Source organism: Ursus americanus, chromosome 9, assembly GCF_024610735.1.
Source record: "Ursus americanus isolate L20-20 chromosome 9, mUrsAme1.1.p, whole genome shotgun sequence".
Lineage (NCBI taxonomy): Eukaryota > Metazoa > Chordata > Mammalia > Carnivora > Ursidae > Ursus > Ursus americanus.
Genome location: NC_142135.1, coordinates 26,873,164 through 26,890,305, shown reverse-complemented (window position 1 = coordinate 26,890,305; position 17,142 = coordinate 26,873,164). Strand labels below are relative to the sequence as shown.

The following is a 17,142-nucleotide window of genomic DNA, read 5'->3' as shown; positions in this document are numbered from 1 at the left end:
AGTAGTAGTTATATAATGGAATAATAAGTAAACTCAATCTATTGCATCAAAGACTCAGAAGAAAACATTGGAATTAAAATGGCAACAAACATAAATTACTTTGAGATGATTTAGAAAGGAAAATCACAGTGCAATTCACTAGAAATTAAGGTTGAAATAAAATGATCTAAGCATCAAATTGAAATTAGACCTAAAATATTCTCCAGAGCTAATCTAGCAATGAGAAAGGTCATTCAAGATTCAGATAAAATAGAATATGAATCCATTTTAAAAAGAAGAAAATAATAATTAACAAATACTCAATACGATGAGTGTTACTGAACTTAAGATTTCTCCTTGAGATTCTCTCAAGGAGAAGGAGGAGATAAATTAGATTTTTCTAGGGAATTTGGATATACAGGGAGCGTGCAATTGACAGAGACAGGGTAGCTGTGGTTACCACAATGAATAGCAGAGATGAATAAGTAAGTAGACATGTCTAATGTTATTGGCAAATTAATCTTGGTCACCTTAAGGCTGAAGAGATGGACAGTCTCTAAAAGCCTCAGTGATCTGCGTAAGTAGAAAATCTTTAAGATTTTTAACAAAAGATCGTAGGAACTTTATTCCCAATTTAGGACTCAGAGTCTCTTTAATGAGAGAATGAGTTAATTTGAGAAATGAGTCTGGTATGATTGCTGAAATTTATATTCTAAGTTCTCCTCTTGTCTTTCCCAAATAACCATTTAGCAGTGTGACTATCCATTGGGGAACATAATCATATAGGAAACAAGAGAAATCATAATTTTATGGGATTGCTGGACATGGGCTCAGAATTTGAACTAATTCCTGAAAACTCAAATGTCATTGAGGTCCACCAGTTAAAAATTTTCACAAATCAGATTAATGGCGTTTTGGCTTAAATCTGCTTCTCAGTAGACACATTGGTGTTTATCTTCCTTGTGTCTATTTCTCCAGTTCTGGAATGCAGTTGGAACAGATATATTCAGTCTCAAGCATATCTATCTGCACATAGTTTCCTGATCCATAAAGTGAGGATTATTATGATATGAAAAACCAAGTACAAGACCCTCAAATTGTCTCTACAGATCATAACAGAAGTATTGCCCCATTTCTGGAGAGATTAAAGAGTATAGTCCTATCATAAATAATTTTCAAGAATGGCAAGTCTTATCAAATTTTGAAGTCTTGTTGTTTTAAACTTAACGTATATATCTAGGAGCAATTTGAATACATTTTTATGCAGTGTGGAGTATGCACCAATGTTTACTTTTTGCATATAGGTACCCAGTTTTTCCAACAGAATATGTTAAAAATACTATTCTTTCTCTACTGAATGCCTTCGATCCTTTTTAAAAGTCAATTTATCAAAATCAAAATAAGGCTATTTCTGAAGTATCCATTTTATTAGATTGATTGATTTTAAAGAACGGTTTTAGATTAACACAAAAATTAAGAAGGTAGTAGAGTTCACATATACTGTCCTACTCAGTATATGTGAGAGAGAGAGGGAAAGGTAGGGAGGGAGAGAGAGAGAGGGAGAGAGGGAGAGAGGGAGAGAGAGAGAGAGAGAGAGAGAGAGAGAGAGAGAGAAAGTGCATGCAACTGGGGCCAGGGAGAGAGACAGACTCCATGCTTAGTGCAGAGCCTGACTCAGGCCTTGATGTAAGGACCCTGAGATCATGACCTGAGCAGAAATCAAGAGTTGGACCCTTAATGGACTGAGCCGCCCAGGTGCTCCTGGTATATGGAATTTCTTAAAATTAATGAACCAATAATTGATACATTATTATTGACTCAAATCCATTGTTCCGTGTAATTTTCTTGGTTTTACCTAAAGTCTTTTTCTATCCCAAGATCTCATCTAGGAAATCAGATTACCTTGAGGCATCATGTCTCCATAGACTCCTCTTGCTTCACAGACATTTCTTGTTTTTGATGATCTTTACAGTCTTGAGCAATAAATACTGGCCTAGTATTGGAACACTTGGGTGCCTCAGTTGGTTAAGCCTCTGCCTTTGGCTCAGGTCATGATCCCAGGGTCCTGGGATTGAGTCCCTCATCGCATTGGGCTCTTTGCTCAGCAGGAAGCCTGCTTCTCCCTCTGCCTGCTCTGCCTGCTCTGCCTGCCGCTTCCCCTGCTTGTGCTTTCTCTCTCTCTGACAAATAAATAAATAAAATCTTATAAAAAAATACTGGCCAAGTATTTTGCAAGATGTGCCTATATTTTTATTTATATGGCATTTTTTTTTCTTTTTTTCATGATTAGATTGGGTTATAGATTTTTGGGAGAAAAATGACAGAGATGAAGTGAGATTTTCAACTCATTACATCAAGGGTACATACCATCAACATGATTTACATTGTAGATATTGATCTAGATCACCTGGCTGAAGTAGTTTGTCAGGCTTCTACACCATAAAGTTAGGCTTTGATCACTTTTTCACACTGTACTTGTGAGAAAGAAATCAGTAAGCACAACCAAGATTTAGAGTGGGTGTTTATAATCCCCACTTTAAGGGCAGAGTATCTACATAAATGATTTGGAATTCTTCTGCATCAGAGATTTGTCTCTTCTCTACCATTAATTTGTTTATTCAGTTATGTATGTACATTGGTATCAGCTCAGGGATATTGATGTTATGCCTTTATTTTGGTGGTCAAATTGTCCCAGCTTTGGCCATTGGGAACTCTTTCAGTTGGCATCTGTGTTCCTTTGTTACAGAACAATCAATGCATTTTTTAGAGATCAATGTATTTTTAAGTATCTTTATCATGGAGGGTATGATCCTGTCCCATTTAACATGACCATTCGTTACATTTTTTAATTTTGACAACTATATTTTATTTGTTTTATAATTTCTCTTTTTTTTCAATTATTGCCTTTTTCATGACATTGTGTGATTTCTTTGAAGTCTTATTTTTTTTTTTTTTTTGGTTCTATTTTTCATCTTTTAAAAAAACATGATACTTTATCAACAAGAGCCAAATTATAGAAAGAACCCAGATGTCCATTGACTGATGAGTGGATAAAGAAGTAATATATATATATAATGGAATATTATTCAGCTTTAAAAAATGAAATCTTGCCAAGCAATGACATGGATGGAACTAGAGAGTATTATGCTAAGTGAAATAAGTCAGTCAGAGAAAGACGAATACCATATGACTTCACTCATATGTGGAATTTAAGAAACAAAACAAATGAACATAGGGGAATACAAAGAGAGAGAGCCAGATCAAGAAACAGACTCTTCACTATAGAAAACAAACTGATGGTTACTGGAGGGGCAGTGGGTGGGGGTATAGGTTAAATGGATGATGGGTATTAAAGAGGGCACTTGTTGAGATGAGCACTGGGTGTTGTACGTAAGTGATGAACCGCTAGATTCTATACCTGAAACTAGTATGAACCGTATATTAACTAGCTGGAATATAAATACAAACTTGGAGAAAAAAAAAGAATATGCTAGTATTTTATTCATTTTAAATTGTCTAATGGATGTTAATTCTTTGGTTTTTTCTTCCTGCCTTTTTATGGGTTCATTTCTTGATCTTGTTTTAAATATTTCAAGATAAGCTCATCATCATCTTATTGATTTTATAGTTTGTCTTTCAGTTGTAGGCATGTTTCTACAACTCGCTTCCTACAGAGTTCAAGAAACTTTGCTTACATTTTGCTTGCTTCCTACAGAGTTCAAGAAACTTCACAAGTCCTTAGTTGGTTTCTGTAGTAATTCTTTGACTGTGTATTCCAGCACTAAGTGTATGTTGTAACTCTGATTATAAAATTCATATGTTTCAGATTTAAGGCTTCAATTTCTCTCAAAGGAGTAAGTTTTTAAAGCTCAAAGTCACAGGTGGATGACAAACACCATTGCCAATATTCTAGCTAAAGGTGGGTTAAAGATGTTGGTTGATTTACTAATTTCTTTTTAAGTTGAGGAGCCGCACTTCCTATTTGAGGAATGTCACTCCTATTTCCCTTAGGTGAAGACATAAAGTCATTCAGTGGTCTCAGTCAATCAGATTCCATGGTTTACAGTACTCTGGGCTCTTCTTAGGATGTCAGTTTGCTCTTTTTCTTCTGTAGTTTTGAGCTCCTTCTTTATTTCTAGCACTTGTTATTTCACTTTATTTTTAACTGTAAGACAGAGTCTGGTTGCAGTTTTGATGTTTGACTACTGATATATTTCAAGCCCAAGACTTCTTTGTACATTTCTTGTCCCACACCTTAGCAAGCCCATTTACAAGTCTACAGGCTCCTTCCTTTGGTTCTGGTAGGAAGTTCAAACCACACAAAATCCAGGACAATGAGTGGGGACTCTAAACCTGAAATTACCCTCAAATCACTCCAAGCCATTTGTTCCTGTTTGCTCTATTTTTTTTTTAAGATTTTATCTATTTATTTGACAGAGAGAGAGCAGAAGGAGGGGGAGCAGCAGAGAGAGAGGAGACGCAGACTCTTGATCCCAAGACCCTGGGATCATGACCTGAGCCAAAGGCAGATGCTTAACCTACTGAGCCACCTAGGTGTCCCTCCTCTTTGCTCTATTAAGTGGTTTTTGTAGTTTAGTGTAAGTCTGCCTTGCTTTCCCAAGAAAACCTTATAATGTGAGTAATAAATGTCTTAATACCTCTTGGTACTTGGGTAGCATCATCTATCTCAATATTTGAACTGAATTCTGGATTGTGGGTTGATCCTGCCTTCCATTGGACAGCCACAAGACATTAATCCAGGTGTAGCTTAGGAGCAATTTTTGTATTAATTTATATTGTGGCAGGGGCCCAAAGGTCATACCACCATTTTGTTGGACATCGATGTACAACTATTTTCAATTTCAGTCGTTAGTTTTAGAAGGTAAAACAAACAATGAAATATATTGCATTTCATCCATTATATTGACAAAAGAACAAAAAGATAATATGGCATATAATTAACATTGCAAAATGAGCACTCTCCTACATAGCTGATGGGATGATAAATTAGTATCTTCCTGGAGCCAATTTGTTAATATTTAAGAGAAGACTTTATAATGAGAAACACAGAAAATGTAGGGGGGAAATGTCCACAACTGGACAAGGGGAAGGAAGTCACTAAGCCCTCAAATATTTTTAAACTCTTTAACTCTGAAAATAAACTTAAAAAAATGATAAAATAAAAAATGATAAAATCAAAGGAACACTTTGCTAAAATGTATGTCATAATTGAATCTAATATTGTATAATTTAAAACATTTTAAACCTTACTCCACCTCCAAACACACACATGCACAAACACACACACACAAAAGACAGGTGGTGGAGAAGAGAGAGAGAAGTGAATTCATCAGTTTTTTTTTTTTTTTTTAAAGAGGCAGTACTAGGGGCGCCTGGGTGGCACAGCGGTTAAGCGTCTGCCTTAGGCTCAGGGCGTGATCCCAGCGTTATGGGATCGAGTCCCACATCAGGCTCCTCCGATATGAGCCTGCTTCTTCCTCTCCCACTCCCCCTGCTTGTGTTCCCTCTCTCGCTGGCTGTCTCTATCTCTGCCAAATAAATAAATAAAAAAAAATAAAATCTTTAAAAAAAAAAGAGGCAGTACTAAAAGAATATACATAAGTGTAAAGAAATAGCCTCAACATCAGTTTGTTTTTTATTTTGTACTTCAGACTTAGGATTATAATTTAAAAGCTAATCAAGGAAATAAATGTATACTAAGTCCCTGTGACAATTCTACCCAAAAGCAGCCAAATAATTTTATTCAGTCCACTATTATTTCACACACCGAAGGTAGTGATATAAGATTTTCTTCATTAATTTCAAGGTTTTGTGAAGAAATAGAATTGCATATTCTTAGTTTAAATAAGTTGTGTTGTTAGCCAGCTTCTCTGGAAAATAGGCTTTGCTATAGAGATTTGTATGCAAGAAGTTTATAGTTTTCAGGAAAAACAACTATGAGAGTTAAAAACAAAAACAAAAACAAAAACAGGACTGAGCAGAGGGATGATTAGAACTGCACGCCATTGTGGTAAAGACCAGTCAATCCCACTAGAGCAAAGATGACTCTTTAGGGTTGTCATGAATGGAGGGAAAAGGACTGAGCCTTCTAACAGTTCCTTACCCTCAACCCACCTTACCACGCCTGTTTTGGACAGTCATTGGACATGGACTACGTTTCCAGAAGGACACATAGTCTTGGTGAGATGGCTCTCTAAAACTTAGTGCAATTTCTTCAGAGAGACTCAGCTGAGAGACTATACCCCCAGCAGCTGGAGGGATGACTGCTTTAGTCCTGAAGGTAGTGCAGGATTTTTAAGCCACTTGGGTTCTTCGTGATACTTTAAGTTTGATATGTTGGAGTTAGAGGTATTTGGACTCATTTCAAGTTCAGTGTAAAAGCACTCAAAGCTTTATCAGGCTTATAGTACTCCTTGGACCTCAGCTAATCCTTATTGGGGGAGAAAGGAGGAGATAAAACAATTTTACAGCTGTGTAGGCTTTAAAATGCCTTAAAAGTAATGAGAACAATGTGCGAAGCTCCCCACAATAAAGCCTTTTGCCAATTGAGTTCATATCTTGAGATTGCCGAGAAAAGATGCCTGACAGTGTATGGGAATGGTTTCTTTAGACAAAGGTCACATCAGAAGCAATGCATTTGTCATATGTGTATTAGTGACAGATCTATATCTCGAACATAGAGACCCAAAATATTATATTTTGAAGTGGGAAGATCGTGAGTGAAATCTGTTAACAGAGTAGAGAAATGACCTCTTCGATGCTCCATAAAGAAAACTGGTCACATACTTGTTTTGCAATAATAAATATATCTAATATGTTTGCTGCAATGTCAGATACTTAAAAATAATGAACAAAATGATAATTTTGCTTCTAAAGAATGTTTTTGTGGGAAATTAAGTTTTATAAACAAGGGCTTTCTTTGCTTATTCTCCTTTTAAAATATAGTATGTAGTTGAGACAGAGACATTTTCAGGATAGCAAGATCATGTGTTCATACAATGAAATTAATGATTTAATTTCTGCTGCATTCTTTGACAATAAAATTTTTGTATTTTAATGTGTGGGCTGATTCACATGAACCTTCCAATGAAAAATATAAAATATATTATTGTTATTTCACACTACCCACTACAGAGAAACTCTAAGACTTCATTTTTCATTTTATTTCATTATCTTCTACTCAGAAATATCCAGTGACCTATGTTTGGAAATAGTTTTTGGAAAATATATGCATCAGGATTTGGAACATTAGGAAGTTCATGTAACATCAGTCCACCTTAGTCACCAGTATGTAGAAAAAAACAAATTGCATCCTGTCACGGCTGCCTAATATTTTGGTAGAGATGGGATCATCAGGCTAAGGAGAAGTGTTTTGTGCCTATATAAAACAATGTAGGGAGGCAAAACAATAATCACAAGGTGTTCATATAAAATGAATAAATGTGAATGTATTTAATGAAGTAGTGTAAATTTAGTTCATTCGGAATACAAGAGCACTTTTTTTTTCTTCTTCAAATTTTTATTTAAATTCTATTTAGTTAACATATAGTGTGATATTGTTTTTGGTATTGGAACAGCACTTTTTTATTTTACTTTTTAAAAGATTTATTTATTTTTGAGACAGAGAGAGAGTGTAGGAGGAGGAGCAGAGAAGAGGGAGAGGGAGAGAATCCAAGCAGAGTCCACACTTAGCGTAGAGCCCAATGTGGGACTCAATTTCACAACCCTGAGATCATGACCTGAGCCCAAACCACGAGTCAGATGCTTAAATGACTGCCCCAGAATAACACTTTAAAAAAGTTAAAATAAGAATTAGTTTCTCCTCTCACAAGTAAAGGAGACATAAAGAAAAGAAACAGAATTTAAAAAATATAGTTAAAACATCTACAATACACATGTTTTAAATCTTGTTTCTGATCCTGTATTAATAATTTAACATTTAAAATACTTTTATTTAAATTCAAAATTTAAAAGTAAATAATAGCTAAATCGTGGAAGGAGCCGGGATGCCCTTCAACAGATGACTGGATTAAGAAGATGTGGTCCATATATGCAATGGAATATTACTCAGCTATCAGAAAGAACGATTTCTCAACTTTTGCTGCAACATGGACGGCACTGGAGGAGATAATGCTAAGTGAAATAAGCCAAGCAGAGAAAGACAATTATCATATGGTTTCTCTCATCTATGGAACATAAGAACTAGGAAGATTGGTAGGAGAAGAAAGGGATAAAGAAAGGGGGGGTAATCAGAAGGGGGAAGGAAGCATGAGAGATTATGGACTCTGAGGAACAAACTGAGGGCTTCAGAGGGGAGGGGATGGGGGAATGGGATAGGCTGGTGATGGGTAGTAAGGAGGGCACGTATTGCATGGTGCACTGGGTGTTATACGCAACTAATGAATCATGGAACTTTACATCAAAAACCAGGGATGTACTATATGGTGACTAACATAATATAATAAAAAAATATTATTATAAAAATAAATAAATAAAAGTAAATAAAGAAAAAAAAAGAATTAGAGTAATTTTAAAGTGCATCACCTTTAAAATTCAAGTCCCTGTTTTAAGAAAAGATAGCATTACTACATATTAGAAGCTATTACATACAAGAATGAATACATTAGAAATAATCTTTGCAGTTCATGGTCATATATGAAACATTTAATTACAAGCTGATTTAATAAGGCTTCACCGAAAAATTATCATCTTCCATGTGCCAGACTCTGTGCTGTTAGAACAAAAAAACATAATCTCCACCAATGTGTTTTTGCCTATATGCATACCATATTAATTTATGTTAGTTAATGTATACAAGCATACACCACCACACACACACACACACACACACACACACACACACACACACACACACACTTAGTTTTTTAATGTACCAGAAGTCAAATACACTTACCTTAAGTGAAATATCAGAAGGCAGAGTGAGTTCAGCTTTGGCAGATTTAAAATGTACTCCAACCATATGCAAGATTGCTTTATGTAACACAAAACATATTATTTGTTTCCTGAATTCCCCTTAATCTCACCTACCATTGGATCCTTTGACCATTGCCCATTTTAGATTATGGTACTGATTGTCTTAATCTCCTATTAAATATTCCTATATGTTTCTTTGACATTACTGCTCCAATCTTCTTGTGTAGAACTGCTATTTTTCATTACCTGCCATCCCTTCATCCCTGTGGCTGAAAGTCACAATGGCATGCCCTTCACAGGCTACAGGAATAAGATATGTGACTCAAACTTGTGGCAGTAAATCACAATATTCTCACTTTCGCAGATTGTAGGGCTAAGTTCATGTCAATTAAGTAGACCACTTATCCTCTTGGTCATACCACTGGGCTCAGGACTGGCCATATCAATGAAGTACATCCAATGAAAAAATATGAATGTGTTTGATGTATAGTCACTGATAAAGATAAGATATTTTATGCTGCTGATTCATTAAACCATTGGAATGTTTCTTGGTGTTGCAAACAGGTGTCATTTTTCCCAGGTATTGAGAACCTCTTATAGAATAAAGACAACAAACAGGCAAACAAATCTACAGAAAAGATAAGGGAAAAAGCACTGATCCTTCTTATGAACAACTGGATCTAAGCATGAAGCTAGTTATGTTTATATGGTCCAATAAAGCCACACTCCCTTTTATTCTTAAGACAGTTTGAGTCAGTTTCAATCTCTTCTAATGAGAAAGTGATTCCGAATGAATAAACTCTTAATATCTAGAGAACACTTCAGCAGTAGGAAATAGGCTAATCAAAAATAAGGCAGGGAGTGATAATATTTAGAAAATTATTTCTACAAGGCAAGAGACAACAATTGTTGGAGAGGATGTGGAGAAAGGGGATCCCTCCTACATTGTTGGTGGGAATGCAAGTTGGTACAGCCACTCTGGAAAACAGTGTGGAGGTCCCTTAAAAAAGTTAAAAATTGAGCTACCCTATGATCCAGCCATTGCACTACTGGGTGTTTACCCCAAAGATACAGACGTAGTGAAGAGAAGGGCCATATGCAGCCCAATGTTCATAGCAGCAATGTCCACAATAGCTAAATCGTGGAAGGAGCCGAGATGCCCTTCACCAGATGACTGGATTAAGAAGTTGTGGTCCATATATACAATGGAATATTACTCAGCTATCAGAAAAGAACGAGTTCTCAACATTTGCTACAACATGGACGGCACTGGAGGAGATAATGCTAAGTGAAATAAGTCAAGCAGAGAAAGACAACTATCATATGATTTCTCTCATCTATGGAACATAAGAACTAAGATGATCGGTAGGGGAAGAAAGGGATAAAGAAAGGGGGGGTAATCAGAAGGGGGAATGAAACATGAGAGACTATGGACTATGAGAAACAAACTGAAGGCCTCAGAGGGGAGGGGGGTGGGGGAATGGGATAGGCTGGTGATGGGTAGTAAGGAGGGCACATATTGCATGGTGCACTGGGTGTTATACACAACTAATGAATCATCGAGCCTTACATTGGAAACCGGGGATGTACTGTATGGTGACTAACATAATATAATAAAAAATCATTAAAATAAAAAAAAAGAAAATTATTTCTATGATATTTGTAGGACTTCATGATCAAAATGTATTCACATGATCAGTATCCAATAAGGTGATAATTTACAGGAGTGAGATGATACGTTTGAGTAGAAACAGTCCAGTCTATACTAAATAACATTCACAAACCTTGTAAAATGTAAATCAGATTATACTATTTCTCTTCTCAAAATACTCTACCATAAAGTAAAACTAAAGACTTTCTAGGCTTTATCCATCCTTCTTATCTGCTTTATTATATCCTTGAAATCATAAGCTGCACCTACCTTCTTTCTTACTCTGCTCCAGACACATTAGCCTCCTTACTATCCCTGTAACTCATCAGAAAACAAACAAACAAACAAACAAACAAACAAACAAACAAGAAAACATGCCTAGGGCCTTTATCCCTTCTCTTCTTTTCTTTCTAGAGTGCTCTTCCTATGGATATTGACATGACTGACCTTTTAATCATATTTGAGAATTCTACTAAAATGGCAATTTTTTAGTCTTTCTTGACCATTCAAATTAAGTATCATATATTCACATTTTCTAAGGTTCCCTACTTTGTCCCCCCAGCACCTGTCACTATATAATGTTTTATTTAAATCAATATTCATATTGTTTATTGTTTGTCTTCCCATAGAAGTATATATTATAAGGCTCGGGTGGTTGGTGTCAAAAGAGCAAGTTTGTGAGACCTGGGACGGTGGTGCTGGTCCTGGCAAGAAGCTACTTCCGAGGCAAAAGTGGTCCTTGTGAAGAACATTGATGACTGCCACTGCAACCAAACCTACAGTCATGCTCTGGTGGCTGGAATTGACCGGTATCCCAGCAGAGTGGCAGCTGCCATGGGCAAGAAGAGGTCAAATATCAAATCTTTTGTGAAAGTTTGTAACTACAATCACCTCATGCCCACAAGGTACCTTGTGGATATCCTCTTGGACAAACTTGTCAGCCTCGATGTTTTCAGAAACCCCGCTCTTAAATACAAGGCCTGACGAGGGGCTGAAGTCAGTTCAAGATGGACAAGACCAGCAAGAACAAATGGTTCTTCCAGAAGCTGTGGTTTTGGCTGTTTTTGTTCCAGACATTATAAATAAATAATAAATAAATAAATAAATAAATAAATAAATAAATAAATATTATATAACTGCTGTCACGTGGGCTATTTTTTTCCTTTGCTTGTTTTTTGAATAATTTGTATCCTCAGGGCCTCGACTAGTGGTTTAGAAAATAAGTGCTCAATAAACATTTGCAAAATAATGAATGAAAATGAGATTTAAAGTCACAGAGAGAGAGAGAGAATCTTAAGTAGGCTCCAGCCCAGCAGGAGCCTGAGCCTGACAGAGGGCTCCATCTCAGGACTCTGAAATCATGACCTGAGCCAAAATCAAGAGTCAGACGCCTAACCAACAGAACCACTCAGGCACTCCTTGAATGTTTGTCATTTAAGTAAATTGTTTTGGTTATTAGATTCTTTGCATTTCTCCATACATTTTAGACTCTTTAGAATTCTTGCCATGAAATTGCTCAGATCAAGTTTACCTTATGATCTAATCTAGACTCCAGTAGCTTAGTTTATATCATTTATTCATTTAACCACTCGTCCCAAACATTAAGTACCTACTATGCAGAAGGCACTGTATCGTATGATAGTGTTCTTGAGCAAACAAGGAAGGTATATCTCTTTACATTATAGTAGGGCATGTATAATTAAAAAAAAATCAAACAAGTTTACAGGGAGTAAACAGAGGAATGATAGAGCCCATAACTTTCAAAAACATTTAAAGGAGGTATTAAGATTTCTCTTTGAGGATGAGATATTTGAGCTGTAATATGGACTCATAATAATGGCACCACTATTTCTAGGGGAAAAAAAAGTTAAAGATTTACCATTGCCTCACGGTTTATGAAGTCATAACAAATCTTTTGGGATTTACTACTTGTTGAATCTGTGAAAATAAATAAAAGCAATCTCACTTAAAGTGGAGTGGGGAAGCCCTGAGAGAGAGATCTTACATATTACCACTTGCCTTAAGAAGCATACCTTGCATTTCCCAGTAGGAAGAAGCTTGCTTTGCATACCCCAGGAGGAGGAAGAATTTCTCCTTGCTCAAGCAACAGTCCAGTCAATGAGAACTCAGTGAAACAACCCCTTCCAGTTTCCTCCTTTCCCCTATAAAAGCAAGTTCCTCTCCTTTTGTTCTCTGGATTTGCCTATGGTTCACCACAGTTTGCTTATCCAAATTACAAATTCTCTGCTATTCCAAAATGAACTCATTTTGCTGGTAAAATAACTGGCTTTTTTCTTTTTTAAGATCAACAAATCAAAATCACAAAGTGATATATTGTTTTAGGGTTGACACATTTTTATGAAATATCCTGTTAATTTTATAAAGTGACTTGAGGACTATATAAGTAAACTATGCATGACATTGTCACTGTGATTTGTCTATTCTACAGTTTATGTTAATGATACTAAAAAAAAAATTCCCTGTTGTTTCCTGGTGAAGTATACACAAGTCATTTTAAATCAATAGACTCTATTCCATGAATTTAAAAGGACATAAAACTTAAGGTGGCTCATGATTATTTGTCATATAATCCTTATATTGTAAACTTAAGGAAAAACTTAAATAACAATTAAGATACAGGAGAAAGTTAGTGAAGGTTATTAATTTAAATTTTCAACAAAGTTAAAATTATCAGTTTGTACTGTTTCTGTAAACAAGCGGCAAAATAAAAATATAGGGTGATTGCTAATCATAGAAGTAAATACTTAAGGTATTCATTAAAATTAAAGAGCTGCTATTATCATCGCCATCCTAATAATAATGATAGTGACAATAATAAATATAAATTTCAATCATTCTAAAAAGGACTTTTTAAATGTGAAAAAATATCAAGAGCACTATTGTGCTGTAAGCCTCCTGGTTTATTTGCATCTGCTTTCAATCTCTTCTCGATGCATATATATATATATATATATTTGCATACAATGCATATATATATACATGCAAGCACACATATAATCTTATATCAGATTTTTAATGAAAATATAATTCTTCATAACTAATATTAGATTTATCTCTTCCATAACAAGTATGATTTTTTTCTACTTAATTTACAATCAGTTTTTGGCTTCTCTTCATTATTCTGCACCGCAGGAAGTTGATATTAAAAAATTGCATCTCTGGGTCCCATTTCCCCCTAGTGTCTGGTTGAATTAGCAACGGATTCGATAGCAGAAGACTGGATGACAGGGGCGGGGAAGATATAAGGATATTTCTTCACTTTGAGCTTTGGTGATGGACTTGCTGTGACTCCTCTTTCATGGTTCCAGCTACCCTTGGATCCAGAGACACCATTTTCCTATTATTCCTTTTATCCTTTCGGCCTGGGGAAGGAAATGGCTTCTGGCTCTAGCTAGTCTTTGGTTTACTAAATATCTTTTGTTTGTTCCCTAAACCCTTTCCACAACTCTGTTAATAATATCTTCTTTAAATTATCTTTAGATATTTAACTAATAATAATTTAATTAGATAATTTAATTAAATATTTAATAATAACTTAACTAGATAAATTAACTCCAGGTGAATACATCTTTATGATTCTGGTAGACCCTGACTAATATAACACATTTGGAAAAAAGCTCAATAGTATTTCATGTAATAAAATTGACACTACTAAGTTTAAATGAACAGTTTTGATTTCCATAATGTGTTAGATGTGGGAGCCAGTTTCATTCATTCTACAAATATAAAGTACATGCCTATGATGTTCTAGTCTCTGATGATACCTAGATGAATAAAATATAGTTTCTTTACTCAGGAGAGAACAGACTATTGTGAAAAGTTTCCCTCTAGACTATTAAATACTTGAGATAAACAAATTCAGTAATAGGAAAAAAAATTTTACCATCATTGTAGTATGATCAAGATAATTTATCCAAGTATGACAGCAATTCACAGTAAACTTCCTGGAGGAGCTGAAATAATTCTAATTTAATATTTTGAGGAAAGATCTGGATTTGGCTCATGTGTCTGTACTCCTTAAATAAGCTAGGCTTTTAGTTTTAATTTCAATCTTTGTCTAGGGGAGATGTCATTGAAAAATGATATGTAGATTCAAATAATGAGAGACTCAAAGTAACATTGTTTATGCAAAGCTGTTCCCTCCATTTTTATTTGCATGAGATTTTGAAAAGATTGCCAAGGCCAAGTCATACCAGAATAGATGGGATATTATAAGACATTATAATGATATTATCACAGAATATTTAATTGTATAGGAAAATAACCATGATATAAAATTAATTGTTTTAAATGTCCAAAAACAGCCTTTAGATATATACCTTTCATACATACAAAGGATGGATCAGTAAGAAGGTTAACTGATAGCAAGCAATACCTTATTTCCATCCCAACACAAACCAAGATATTTCACACAAGAGGAAAACATGTGGACCTTCAAATAAAATTTAAAAAATGTAAAGAAGCCATGGAAAATGAAAGAATGTTTGTTAAATGAAGAGAACTTTGCATCCAGACTGAAGAAGGGTTGGATGCTTCAATTGGCGGGGGAGGGGAGGTAGTTTATAGAAAAGTGTTTGACTCCCTACTAACATCTTAAAAAGGACAAATAGCAGCACCAGTCCAGGAACATAAGATTTGCCAGGGTTCCAACACAGCAATGCTAGGATGGGATGAGAAGCAGGTGAAACTATGCAGGCAGATCTGCCACCAGTGAGTGTTTCTTGCTAACTGCTCTGTTGACTACACTCTCAGAGACAGACAATTACAGTTTTAGGAGAACGTCAGTGCCCAGAGTAGCTATACACACAAGTCAGGCACATCTGGTGAGAAAGTATCAAATAGTGATGAGGGAAAAGGGACGAGGTGGCTTTTGCCCTGTCACGTTCCAAATCTTTTTTTTTACCCTTGGGCTTTCTTTATCCTCCTACTTTATACGACAGATACCTCACCACAAAAAAGACAAAGGCATGGTGAAACTCAATTCTGGTTTTTGGATTTCTGTTTTTCCATCTTACCAGCTGGTAACTAAAGTTATCAGAAAAAAAACAAGTTCATGTACAAAAACAAGCATACAACATCAAAAATAAGCTAAACATCAAAGATTCTGCACATGTGAGTCATCAAAATCCTTAGTGTTAACTTGTACTTTTCCCCTGCTATTAAAAATGAGATGAAAACCTCAAAAAATTAAATAATATGTTAGAGTCTATTTTAGATTTCTAAAGTTGTTTCCTGTAACTTTTGTTATCTTCATATTTATTTTGTCTAAATGAATTTTCAACTTAGCATTAAAAAGTAGTTACCTCAAAAATATTTATCACAATGCTCATATATGCAGAAATACCTAAAAGTGTTAAAAATATGTGCATCCTATTTGCTTCCATTACTTTTACACAATTAGGGAAAGAGGAACAAAGTAAGAATGTTAGCTGAGCTAACACAAAACACTATTCCATAATTTCTCAAACTGTACCAACATGATTACTTCTAATCCTACATTTTTGAGTGGTAAGCAAACTTTAGGGGCTCAGAGCATTCTTTTTATACATTTAATCCTTCATTAATAAGTTTTCCAGCAGTACCTGCCCCACAACCGTGTGAAGTGCTTGTTTTGCATTTCTCTTTGCCTGAGAGTCTCCTCAGCAGTGTTTCAGAACTGACAGTTTTGCTTGTGGTGATAAGAGCTTGAGGCCTCAGTGGCATGCTGAGTACTCCAGGGTTTCCAAAAAAACAAACCAAGACCCCACACCTCTAAAATCAGAAGGACAGCGAGACTCTGACAAACGGTAAGTACTGCTGTGAGGTAAAAAAGAATAAAGCAGGTAAATTAATCATAATCTATCCTTACCTTTGTAAAAGATTCAGGTTCAGCTGTTTTGCATTACAGTTAGCCCTTCCATTAATTTCTGGTTTTCCTTTAATTCCCTGTGACAGTCTGTAAGGAGAAATGTTGTTTATTAATGAGACCTAAATATGTGTAAAACTTTTATAAAACTGTTTTTAAAGCAGGTTTCTAAATTCCTTGCAATAATATGCCCAACCAATCTGTTTAGGGATAGTTAAATTAGGATGGTGAAGACTAATGAACGATTAAATGGGCCAGCCATTATCTGCCCCAGCAGCTTGTAGATACAAGTAATCATGAAGAACTATTTTTTTTTTTTTTTTGGAAAAAAAAAAATCAGGACTTTTTTAATGTGAGATTTTCTGTAAAGCCAGGAGAAGAAATTTTTTTTTTTTCCTCCCACAATGATTAAGTACACTCTAGTTTTCTCAAGCCTCTCGACCTGTGTTTAGAGATAGGGTTTCATAATAGGATTAACCAGGATATCAGAGCCTCTTTCCTATAACCTCAGATATAAGAACTGCAGTCTCTCAAAATAATCCTTCTAAATATTTCTGGGGCATCTTACATGTAATCATGAGCATGGCTTCACCTGCAGTCATTGATTGCTGCTCCAAAAGGCACGAGTTAAGGACAACTTTATCCAATAAACATCTCATCTGCTAAACCACAAACCTCTGAGGTTCCAAGA

General features: G+C 35.4%; 1 pseudogene; it reads left to right on the top strand.

The window, feature by feature from the left end:
* The first annotated feature begins 474 nt into the window (after window positions 1-474).
* Window positions 475-11,569, top strand: LOC123797964 (large ribosomal subunit protein eL27 pseudogene; annotated as a pseudogene).
* Window positions 11,570-17,142: the final 5,573 nt, after the last annotated feature.